The sequence below is a fragment of the Hyla sarda genome, unplaced genomic scaffold, assembly GCF_029499605.1.
Source record: "Hyla sarda isolate aHylSar1 unplaced genomic scaffold, aHylSar1.hap1 scaffold_834, whole genome shotgun sequence".
In the NCBI taxonomy this organism is placed as follows: Eukaryota; Metazoa; Chordata; class Amphibia; order Anura; family Hylidae; genus Hyla; species Hyla sarda.
The window spans coordinates 106615-118798 of NW_026610861.1; the positions used below are offsets into that span (position 1 = coordinate 106615).

Below are 12184 nucleotides of genomic sequence, written 5' to 3' on the forward strand. Positions count from 1 at the left end.
GGAAAAAGGTAAACGAGCCATATCTTTTTAATGAGCACAAGGATTTAGCATGGATGATTATCCATGAGTGTCTTCCGGTAAGATTTTTCCAATATAGAAGAGGTCTAAATGCTGTATGTGTCTGTCCCCGGGATAATTGCAATATAGATGAAACTGTTTTGCACCTTTTCTGGAATTGTTATTTTGCACAAAAGGTTTTTAGACTAATTGGTTCTTTATTGAAATTCCTAACAGGTCTAAAAGTTTTAAATCATGAAGTTGTTTTATATGGCAAAAGTGATGGAGTTACAAAAGAAAAAGAGAGAATTTTGTGGATTTTTATCAACTGTACAAAAAATGTATTATGGAAAGTTCGTAATATCCTTGTCTTCAAAAGAGATTTTATTTGTGAAAAAGAATGTTTGAAGATGATATACAGTGAAGTTTACTTGTACTATTTAATTGATAAAAAGAGATATGGGCAGAAAAAAGCATTAGCTATGTGGAATTTACATTTATGGAAAACAGTATTTGATGTATTGTAAACATTTTTTGTGATGTATTTAAGTTTTTGAGTTTTTTTCAATAAAAATGTAAAAAAAAAAAAAAAAAATCTGTTCTTATCAGTTTAATATCTGATACGTCCCCTATCTGGGGACCATATATTAAATGGATTTTTGAGAACGGGGGCCGATTTCGAAGCTTGCTTCCGTCGCCCTATGCATTGACCCGATATGGCAGTATCTTCGGGTACAGTGCACCACCCCCTTACAGGGTTAAAAAGAAAGATTCCTACTTTCATTGCTACCTGCTTGCTGGCTAGCCAGCTAGCCAGCCCTGTGGGCCTTGCTGCTGCTGCAGCCAAAAAACAAAAGGTGGTGCTGCTGCTGCTTCTGCTGCTTCTGCTTCTGCTTGTGTCTGGCCCCTGTTGGAGCATCCAGGCACAGGACTTCTGCTGCTGCTGACTAAATGGCCTCCTTAATTGGATCATTTGAGTAGCCAGCACACCTGTGCAGGTAGGGCATGACATGATAGGCAGCTGCCTTGATAGCGGGTGGGTGCTGAATGTTCCTAATTGACAAAATAAGATTAATGCTTATGAAGAAATATAAAATCTCATCCCTTCCCCAATATCGCGCCACACCCCTACCCCTTAATTCCCTGGTTGAACGTGATGGACATATGTCTTTTTTCGACCGTACTAACTATGTAACTATGTAACATAACATGGGGGGGGGGGGGGGGGGGGTCTCCTGGCTGTTCACACAGGTGTGTCATTGCTGTACATTGACCATGCATTGCTTCTGTGGTATTGCAAAGGCAAAGACAAATGCTTCCAGCCATCCATTGCACTAATGGATTGGTCATCAGCTGGCTGTCTATGTCCCGCATCAATATAGACCAAAGTACAGAGGGTTAGGCTATGCTATTGTGCACCTACCTGATGCATCAGAAGGTGCGAGGCCCTTGCTAAATTCTGTGCACAGACTTTGAGATCTATGCTTTAGACTGTATCTAAACCTGCTCCAACATGGACTGACATTCTGGCCTACTTTCAGCCGATGCGACTTGTCTGTCGCTGAACAGTCGCTTTTTATGTATTCAGCACCTATGTATAATGTTGTAAAAATGCTCTAGAAGCTAAAGTCGCAGAAATGTCACACATATTTGGCCTGCAACTTTCTGTGCGACAAATTCAGACAGGAAAAATCAGTATAAATCCTTAGAAAATTATCCCCCAGTGTCTCCATCTGCTGGCGGTATTGAATAAGCATTGCTGCACTGATGGGGTATGCATTAGACGAAAAAAAAGAAGAAAAAGAAGAATAATACGCCCAGAAAAGAGGCGAAAAGGAGAAAAACGTAAAAAAACGTGAAAAAAAAGTAAGAGGAAGAGAAGGGAAAAAAAGGTGGAAATGGGTTTAAAAGTGATTTCGGCGGAGAAATATATATATATATATATATATATATATATATATGCGCACACACACACATAGATATAAACGTATTCTCCGTTGAGATATTGCAGCCGCTGCTGTGTCCAGGCCCAGGAGCCTTAGCACTGTGCTGTGATGTCACTCAATACCACTGACATCACTAGGTGTAAACAACATCTCTCCTTTGCTGTGTATGTGACTATGGAGCTGTTTGGTGATGTCGTCTATTACGGCCTTCATAGAAGCAACAGGAGATTGTTGCATCCATCTTGAACCCTCAGAACTACAGTGCTATGATGTCACTCACTTCCACAGGCCTTGCAGAGTGTAAACAACAACAACCCAGCTTTGTTGTGTATGTAACCAAAGGGATTTGTGATGTCACCTAGAACCTTCACAGCAGCGACAGCTTTATGAGGAGCATCAGCACTGCTCTGCCTGAGCAGAACCATCACCGCCATAGGTTGTCAAATAACCCGGATTTAACCCACACAGGTAAGTCCAATGGGGTGCAGGCATGTCCTCTATGCTTACAGCTTCCCGTGGGTGTTGGTTTGATACCGTTTGGGGACAGCCAAGGAGGCATCTGCAGGCAACAAAGGTAGGTGTGTGCTTGTGTGTGTGTTTCCTATGCAGATCCTAAGCCCAGTGTCACATGCAAGTAGGAGGAGTAAGAAGGGTTCCTGGCAAATCCGGGTTATGGATTGCATTTAAAAAGGCCCCGTGGGAGTGCAATGGGCCCCTGTCTTGCTGCTTAGCAATAATGGTATGGGTTTAGGTTCTGCTGTGTGTACTGGTGGTTGACTGCCCCCCAGCCCAGAGTGTGCATGGAAAATTGTCTGGCAGCCTCCCTGACAGCAAGCAGTGATAGTGCCCATGAAGGGGACCTTGTTGGGCCCGCCCCTTTCACGGTTATCGCTTCTCGGCCTTTTGGCTAAGATCAAGTGTAGTATCTGTTCTTATCAGTTTAATATCTGATACGTCCCCTATCTGGGGACCATATATTAAATGGATTTTTGAGAACGGGGGCCGATTTCGAAGCTTGCTTCCGTCGCCCTATGCATTGACCCGATATGGCAGTATCTTCGGGTACAGTGCACCACCCCCTTACAGGGTTAAAAAGAAAGATTCCTACTTTCATTGCTACCTGCTTGCTGGCTAGCCAGCTAGCCAGCCCTGTGGGCCTTGCTGCTGCTGCAGCCAAAAAACAAAAGGTGGTGCTGCTGCTGCTTCTGCTGCTTCTGCTTGTGTCTGGCCCCTGTTGGAGCGTCCAGGCACAGGACTTCTGCTGCTGCTGACTAAATGGCCTCCTTAATTGGATCATTTGAGTAGCCAGCACACCTGTGCAGGTAGGGCATGACATGATAGGCAGCTGCCTTGATAGCGGGTGGGTGCTGAATGTTCCTAATTGACAAAATAAGATTAATGCTTATGAAGAAATATAAAATCTCATCCCTTCCCCAATATCGCGCCACACCCCTACCCCTTAATTCCCTGGTTGAACGTGATGGACATATGTCTTTTTTCGACCGTACTAACTATGTAACTATGTAACATAACATGGGGGGGGGGGTCTCCTGGCTGTTCACACAGGTGTGTCATTGCTGTACATTGACCATGCATTGCTTCTGTGGTATTGCAAAGGCAAAGACAAATGCTTCCAGCCATCCATTGCACTAATGGATTGGTCATCAGCTGGCTGTCTATGTCCCGCATCAATATAGACCAAAGTACAGAGGGTTAGGCTATGCTATTGTGCACCTACCTGATGCATCAGAAGGTGCGAGGCCCTTGCTAAATTCTGTGCACAGACTTTGAGATCTATGCTTTAGACTGTATTTAAACCTGCTCCAACATGGACTGACATTCTGGCCTACTTTCAGCCGATGCGACTTGTCTGTCGCTGAACAGTCGCTTTTTATGTATTCAGCACCTATGTATAATGTTGTAAAAATGCTCTAGAAGCTAAAGTCGCAGAAATGTCACACATATTTGGCCTGCAACTTTCTGTGCGACAAATTCAGACAGGAAAAATCAGTATAAATCCTTAGAAAATTATCCCCCAGTGTCTCCATCTGCTGGCGGTATTGAATAAGCATTGCTGCACTGATGGGGTATGCATTAGACGAAAAAAAAGAAGAAAAAGAAGAATAATACGCCCAGAAAAGAGGCGAAAAGGAGAAAAACGTAAAAAAACTTGAAAAAAAAGTAAGAGGAAGAGAAGGGAAAAAAAGGTGGAAATGGGTTTAAAAGTGATTTCGGCGGAGAAATATATATATATATATATATATATATATATATATATATATGCGCACACACACACATAGATATAAACGTATTCTCCGTTGAGATATTGCAGCCGCTGCTGTGTCCAGGCCCAGGAGCCTTAGCACTGTGCTGTGATGTCACTCAATACCACTGACATCACTAGGTGTAAACAACATCTCTCCTTTGCTGTGTATGTGACTATGGAGCTGTTTGGTGATGTCGTCTATTACGGCCTTCATAGAAGCAACAGGAGATTGTTGCATCCATCTTGAACCCTCAGAACTACAGTGCTATGATGTCACTCACTTCCACAGGCCTTGCAGAGTGTAAACAACAACAACCCAGCTTTGTTGTGTATGTAACCAAAGGGATTTGTGATGTCACCTAGAACCTTCACAGCAGCGACAGCTTTATGAGGAGCATCAGCACTGCTCTGCCTGAGCAGAACCATCACCGCCATAGGTTGTCAAATAACCCGGATTTAACCCACACAGGTAAGTCCAATGGGGTGCAGGCATGTCCTCTATGCTTACAGCTTCCCGTGGGTGTTGGTTTGATACCGTTTGGGGACAGCCAAGGAGGCATCTGCAGGCAACAAAGGTAGGTGTGTGCTTGTGTGTGTGTTTCCTATGCAGATCCTAAGCCCAGTGTCACATGCAAGTAGGAGGAGTAAGAAGGGTTCCTGGCAAATCCGGGTTATGGATTGCATTTAAAAAGGCCCCGTGGGAGTGCAATGGGCCCCTGTCTTGCTGCTTAGCAATAATGGTATGGGTTTAGGTTCTGCTGTGTGTACTGGTGGTTGACTGCCCCCCAGCCCAGAGTGTGCATGGAAAATTGTCTGGCAGCCTCCCTGACAGCAAGCAGTGATAGTGCCCATGAAGGGGACCTTGTTGGGCCCGCCCCTTTCACGGTTATCGCTTCTCGGCCTTTTGGCTAAGATCAAGTGTAGTATCTGTTCTTATCAGTTTAATATCTGATACGTCCCCTATCTGGGGACCATATATTAAATGGATTTTTGAGAACGGGGGCCGATTTCGAAGCTTGCTTCCGTCGCCCTATGCATTGACCCGATATGGCAGTATCTTCGGGTACAGTGCACCACCCCCTTACAGGGTTAAAAAGAAAGATTCCTACTTTCATTGCTACCTGCTTGCTGGCTAGCCAGCTAGCCAGCCCTGTGGGCCTTGCTGCTGCTGCAGCCAAAAAACAAAAGGTGGTGCTGCTGCTGCTTCTGCTGCTTCTGCTTCTGCTTGTGTCTGGCCCCTGTTGGAGCGTCCAGGCACAGGACTTCTGCTGCTGCTGACTAAATGGCCTCCTTAATTGGATCATTTGAGTAGCCAGCACACCTGTGCAGGTAGGGCATGACATGATAGGCAGCTGCCTTGATAGCGGGTGGGTGCTGAATGTTCCTAATTGACAAAATAAGATTAATGCTTATGAAGAAATATAAAATCTCATCCCTTCCCCAATATCGCGCCACACCCCTACCCCTTAATTCCCTGGTTGAACGTGATGGACATATGTCTTTTTTCGACCGTACTAACTATGTAACTATGTAACATAACATGGGGGGGGGGGGGGGGGGGGGTCTCCTGGCTGTTCACACAGGTGTGTCATTGCTGTACATTGACCATGCATTGCTTCTGTGGTATTGCAAAGGCAAAGACAAATGCTTCCAGCCATCCATTGCACTAATGGATTGGTCATCAGCTGGCTGTCTATGTCCCGCATCAATATAGACCAAAGTACAGAGGGTTAGGCTATGCTATTGTGCACCTACCTGATGCATCAGAAGGTGCGAGGCCCTTGCTAAATTCTGTGCACAGACTTTGAGATCTATGCTTTAGACTGTATCTAAACCTGCTCCAACATGGACTGACATTCTGGCCTACTTTCAGCCGATGCGACTTGTCTGTCGCTGAACAGTCGCTTTTTATGTATTCAGCACCTATGTATAATGTTGTAAAAATGCTCTAGAAGCTAAAGTCGCAGAAATGTCACACATATTTGGCCTGCAACTTTCTGTGCGACAAATTCAGACAGGAAAAATCAGTATAAATCCTTAGAAAATTATCCCCCAGTGTCTCCATCTGCTGGCGGTATTGAATAAGCATTGCTGCACTGATGGGGTATGCATTAGACGAAAAAAAAGAAGAAAAAGAAGAATAATACGCCCAGAAAAGAGGCGAAAAGGAGAAAAACGTAAAAAAACGTGAAAAAAAAGTAAGAGGAAGAGAAGGGAAAAAAAGGTGGAAATGGGTTTAAAAGTGATTTCGGCGGAGAAATATATATATATATATATATATATATATATATATATATATATATGCGCACACACACACATAGATATAAACGTATTCTCCGTTGAGATATTGCAGCCGCTGCTGTGTCCAGGCCCAGGAGCCTTAGCACTGTGCTGTGATGTCACTCAATACCACTGACATCACTAGGTGTAAACAACATCTCTCCTTTGCTGTGTATGTGACTATGGAGCTGTTTGGTGATGTCGTCTATTACGGCCTTCATAGAAGCAACAGGAGATTGTTGCATCCATCTTGAACCCTCAGAACTACAGTGCTATGATGTCACTCACTTCCACAGGCCTTGCAGAGTGTAAACAACAACAACCCAGCTTTGTTGTGTATGTAACCAAAGGGATTTGTGATGTCACCTAGAACCTTCACAGCAGCGACAGCTTTATGAGGAGCATCAGCACTGCTCTGCCTGAGCAGAACCATCACCGCCATAGGTTGTCAAATAACCCGGATTTAACCCACACAGGTAAGTCCAATGGGGTGCAGGCATGTCCTCTATGCTTACAGCTTCCCGTGGGTGTTGGTTTGATACCGTTTGGGGACAGCCAAGGAGGCATCTGCAGGCAACAAAGGTAGGTGTGTGCTTGTGTGTGTGTTTCCTATGCAGATCCTAAGCCCAGTGTCACATGCAAGTAGGAGGAGTAAGAAGGGTTCCTGGCAAATCCGGGTTATGGATTGCATTTAAAAAGGCCCCGTGGGAGTGCAATGGGCCCCTGTCTTGCTGCTTAGCAATAATGGTATGGGTTTAGGTTCTGCTGTGTGTACTGGTGGTTGACTGCCCCCCAGCCCAGAGTGTGCATGGAAAATTGTCTGGCAGCCTCCCTGACAGCAAGCAGTGATAGTGCCCATGAAGGGGACCTTGTTGGGCCCGCCCCTTTCACGGTTATCGCTTCTCGGCCTTTTGGCTAAGATCAAGTGTAGTATCTGTTCTTATCAGTTTAATATCTGATACGTCCCCTATCTGGGGACCATATATTAAATGGATTTTTGAGAACGGGGGCCGATTTCGAAGCTTGCTTCCGTCGCCCTATGCATTGACCCGATATGGCAGTATCTTCGGGTACAGTGCACCACCCCCTTACAGGGTTAAAAAGAAAGATTCCTACTTTCATTGCTACCTGCTTGCTGGCTAGCCAGCTAGCCAGCCCTGTGGGCCTTGCTGCTGCTGCAGCCAAAAAACAAAAGGTGGTGCTGCTGCTGCTTCTGCTGCTTCTGCTTCTGCTTGTGTCTGGCCCCTGTTGGAGCGTCCAGGCACAGGACTTCTGCTGCTGCTGACTAAATGGCCTCCTTAATTGGATCATTTGAGTAGCCAGCACACCTGTGCAGGTAGGGCATGACATGATAGGCAGCTGCCTTGATAGCGGGTGGGTGCTGAATGTTCCTAATTGACAAAATAAGATTAATGCTTATGAAGAAATATAAAATCTCATCCCTTCCCCAATATCGCGCCACACCCCTACCCCTTAATTCCCTGGTTGAACGTGATGGACATATGTCTTTTTTCGACCGTACTAACTATGTAACTATGTAACATAACATGGGGGGGGGGGGGGGGGTCTCCTGGCTGTTCACACAGGTGTGTCATTGCTGTACATTGACTATGCATTGCTTCTGTGGTATTGCAAAGGCAAAGACAAATGCTTCCAGCCATCCATTGCACTAATGGATTGGTCATCAGCTGGCTGTCTATGTCCCGCATCAATATAGACCAAAGTACAGAGGGTTAGGCTATGCTATTGTGCACCTACCTGATGCATCAGAAGGTGCGAGGCCCTTGCTAAATTCTGTGCACAGACTTTGAGATCTATGCTTTAGACTGTATCTAAACCTGCTCCAACATGGACTGACATTCTGGCCTACTTTCAGCCGATGCGACTTGTCTGTCGCTGAACAGTCGCTTTTTATGTATTCAGCACCTATGTATAATGTTGTAAAAATGCTCTAGAAGCTAAAGTCGCAGAAATGTCACACATATTTGGCCTGCAACTTTCTGTGCGACAAATTCAGACAGGAAAAATCAGTATAAATCCTTAGAAAATTATCCCCCAGTGTCTCCATCTGCTGGCGGTATTGAATAAGCATTGCTGCACTGATGGGGTATGCATTAGACGAAAAAAAAGAAGAAAAAGAAGAATAATACGCCCAGAAAAGAGGCGAAAAGGAGAAAAACGTAAAAAAACGTGAAAAAAAAGTAAGAGGAAGAGAAGGGAAAAAAAGGTGGAAATGGGTTTAAAAGTGATTTCGGCGGAGAAATATATATATATATATATATATATATATATATATATATATATATATGCGCACACACACACATAGATATAAACGTATTCTCCGTTGAGATATTGCAGCCGCTGCTGTGTCCAGGCCCAGGAGCCTTAGCACTGTGCTGTGATGTCACTCAATACCACTGACATCACTAGGTGTAAACAACATCTCTCCTTTGCTGTGTATGTGACTATGGAGCTGTTTGGTGATGTCGTCTATTACGGCCTTCATAGAAGCAACAGGAGATTGTTGCATCCATCTTGAACCCTCAGAACTACAGTGCTATGATGTCACTCACTTCCACAGGCCTTGCAGAGTGTAAACAACAACAACCCAGCTTTGTTGTGTATGTAACCAAAGGGATTTGTGATGTCACCTAGAACCTTCACAGCAGCGACAGCTTTATGAGGAGCATCAGCACTGCTCTGCCTGAGCAGAACCATCACCGCCATAGGTTGTCAAATAACCCGGATTTAACCCACACAGGTAAGTCCAATGGGGTGCAGGCATGTCCTCTATGCTTACAGCTTCCCGTGGGTGTTGGTTTGATACCGTTTGGGGACAGCCAAGGAGGCATCTGCAGGCAACAAAGGTAGGTGTGTGCTTGTGTGTGTGTTTCCTATGCAGATCCTAAGCCCAGTGTCACATGCAAGTAGGAGGAGTAAGAAGGGTTCCTGGCAAATCCGGGTTATGGATTGCATTTAAAAAGGCCCCGTGGGAGTGCAATGGGCCCCTGTCTTGCTGCTTAGCAATAATGGTATGGGTTTAGGTTCTGCTGTGTGTACTGGTGGTTGACTGCCCCCCAGCCCAGAGTGTGCATGGAAAATTGTCTGGCAGCCTCCCTGACAGCAAGCAGTGATAGTGCCCATGAAGGGGACCTTGTTGGGCCCGCCCCTTTCACGGTTATCGCTTCTCGGCCTTTTGGCTAAGATCAAGTGTAGTATCTGTTCTTATCAGTCTAATATCTGATACGTCCCCTATCTGGGGACCATATATTAAATGGATTTTTGAGAACGGGGGCCGATTTCGAAGCTTGCTTCCGTCGCCCTATGCATTGACCCGATATGGCAGTATCTTCGGGTACAGTGCACCACCCCCTTACAGGGTTAAAAAGAAAGATTCCTACTTTCATTGCTACCTGCTTGCTGGCTAGCCAGCTAGCCAGCCCTGTGGGCCTTGCTGCTGCTGCAGCCAAAAAACAAAAGGTGGTGCTGCTGCTGCTTCTGCTGCTTCTGCTTCTGCTTGTGTCTGGCCCCTGTTGGAGCGTCCAGGCACAGGACTTCTGCTGCTGCTGACTAAATGGCCTCCTTAATTGGATCATTTGAGTAGCCAGCACACCTGTGCAGGTAGGGCATGACATGATAGGCAGCTGCCTTGATAGCGGGTGGGTGCTGAATGTTCCTAATTGACAAAATAAGATTAATGCTTATGAAGAAATATAAAATCTCATCCCTTCCCCAATATCGCGCCACACCCCTACCCCTTAATTCCCTGGTTGAACGTGATGGACATATGTCTTTTTTCGACCGTACTAACTATGTAACTATGTAACATAACATGGGGGGGGGGTCTCCTGGCTGTTCACACAGGTGTGTCATTGCTGTACATTGACCATGCATTGCTTCTGTGGTATTGCAAAGGCAAAGACAAATGCTTCCAGCCATCCATTGCACTAATGGATTGGTCATCAGCTGGCTGTCTATGTCCCGCATCAATATAGACCAAAGTACAGAGGGTTAGGCTATGCTATTGTGCACCTACCTGATGCATCAGAAGGTGCGAGGCCCTTGCTAAATTCTGTGCACAGACTTTGAGATCTATGCTTTAGACTGTATCTAAACCTGCTCCAACATGGACTGACATTCTGGCCTACTTTCAGCCGATGCGACTTGTCTGTCGCTGAACAGTCGCTTTTTATGTATTCAGCACCTATGTATAATGTTGTAAAAATGCTCTAGAAGCTAAAGTCGCAGAAATGTCACACATATTTGGCCTGCAACTTTCTGTGCGACAAATTCAGACAGGAAAAATCAGTATAAATCCTTAGAAAATTATCCCCCAGTGTCTCCATCTGCTGGCGGTATTGAATAAGCATTGCTGCACTGATGGGGTATGCATTAGACGAAAAAAAAGAAGAAAAAGAAGAATAATACGCCCAGAAAAGAGGCGAAAAGGAGAAAAACGTAAAAAAACGTGAAAAAAAAGTAAGAGGAAGAGAAGGGAAAAAAAGGTGGAAATGGGTTTAAAAGTGATTTCGGCGGAGAAATATATATATATATATATATATATATATATATGCGCACACACACACATAGATATAAACGTATTCTCCGTTGAGATATTGCAGCCGCTGCTGTGTCCAGGCCCAGGAGCCTTAGCACTGTGCTGTGATGTCACTCAATACCACTGACATCACTAGGTGTAAACAACATCTCTCCTTTGCTGTGTATGTGACTATGGAGCTGTTTGGTGATGTCGTCTATTACGGCCTTCATAGAAGCAACAGGAGATTGTTGCATCCATCTTGAACCCTCAGAACTACAGTGCTATGATGTCACTCACTTCCACAGGCCTTGCAGAGTGTAAACAACAACAACCCAGCTTTGTTGTGTATGTAACCAAAGGGATTTGTGATGTCACCTAGAACCTTCACAGCAGCGACAGCTTTATGAGGAGCATCAGCACTGCTCTGCCTGAGCAGAACCATCACCGCCATAGGTTGTCAAATAACCCGGATTTAACCCACACAGGTAAGTCCAATGGGGTGCAGGCATGTCCTCTATGCTTACAGCTTCCCGTGGGTGTTGGTTTGATACCGTTTGGGGACAGCCAAGGAGGCATCTGCAGGCAACAAAGGTAGGTGTGTGCTTGTGTGTGTGTTTCCTATGCAGATCCTAAGCCCAGTGTCACATGCAAGTAGGAGGAGTAAGAAGGGTTCCTGGCAAATCCGGGTTATGGATTGCATTTAAAAAGGCCCCGTGGGAGTGCAATGGGCCCCTGTCTTGCTGCTTAGCAATAATGGTATGGGTTTAGGTTCTGCTGTGTGTACTGGTGGTTGACTGCCCCCCAGCCCAGAGTGTGCATGGAAAATTGTCTGGCAGCCTCCCTGACAGCAAGCAGTGATAGTGCCCATGAAGGGGACCTTGTTGGGCCCGCCCCTTTCACGGTTATCGCTTCTCGGCCTTTTGGCTAAGATCAAGTGTAGTATCTGTTCTTATCAGTTTAATATCTGATACGTCCCCTATCTGGGGACCATATATTAAATGGATTTTTGAGAACGGGGGCCGATTTCGAAGCTTGCTTCCGTCGCCCTATGCATTGACCCGATATGGCAGTATCTTCGGGTACAGTGCACCACCCCCTTACAGGGTTAAAAAGAAAGATTCCTACTTTCATTGCTACCTGCTTGCTGGCTAGCCA

General features: G+C 45.4%; 6 non-coding genes across 6 annotated transcripts; all 6 read left to right on the top strand.

Moving 5' to 3' along the window:
• Positions 1–553: 553 nt before the first annotated feature.
• LOC130347308 (U2 spliceosomal RNA) lies at positions 554–745 on the top strand. The gene has a single exon (XR_008885266.1). It is a non-coding gene; the product is annotated as a U2 spliceosomal RNA (small nuclear RNA).
• A 2085-nt stretch (positions 746–2830) lies between these two features.
• LOC130347346 (U2 spliceosomal RNA) lies at positions 2831–3021 on the top strand. Its single transcript, XR_008885296.1, has one exon. It is a non-coding gene; the product is annotated as a U2 spliceosomal RNA (small nuclear RNA).
• Positions 3022–5097: 2076 nt separating this feature from the next.
• LOC130347347 (U2 spliceosomal RNA) lies at positions 5098–5288 on the top strand. Its single transcript, XR_008885297.1, has one exon. It is a non-coding gene; the product is annotated as a U2 spliceosomal RNA (small nuclear RNA).
• A 2096-nt stretch (positions 5289–7384) lies between these two features.
• On the top strand, positions 7385–7575 carry LOC130347348 (U2 spliceosomal RNA). The gene has a single exon (XR_008885298.1). It is a non-coding gene; the product is annotated as a U2 spliceosomal RNA (small nuclear RNA).
• Positions 7576–9669: 2094 nt separating this feature from the next.
• Positions 9670–9860, top strand: LOC130347363 (U2 spliceosomal RNA). The gene has a single exon (XR_008885311.1). It is a non-coding gene; the product is annotated as a U2 spliceosomal RNA (small nuclear RNA).
• Positions 9861–11933: 2073 nt separating this feature from the next.
• LOC130347350 (U2 spliceosomal RNA) lies at positions 11934–12124 on the top strand. Its single transcript, XR_008885299.1, has one exon. It is a non-coding gene; the product is annotated as a U2 spliceosomal RNA (small nuclear RNA).
• Positions 12125–12184: the final 60 nt, after the last annotated feature.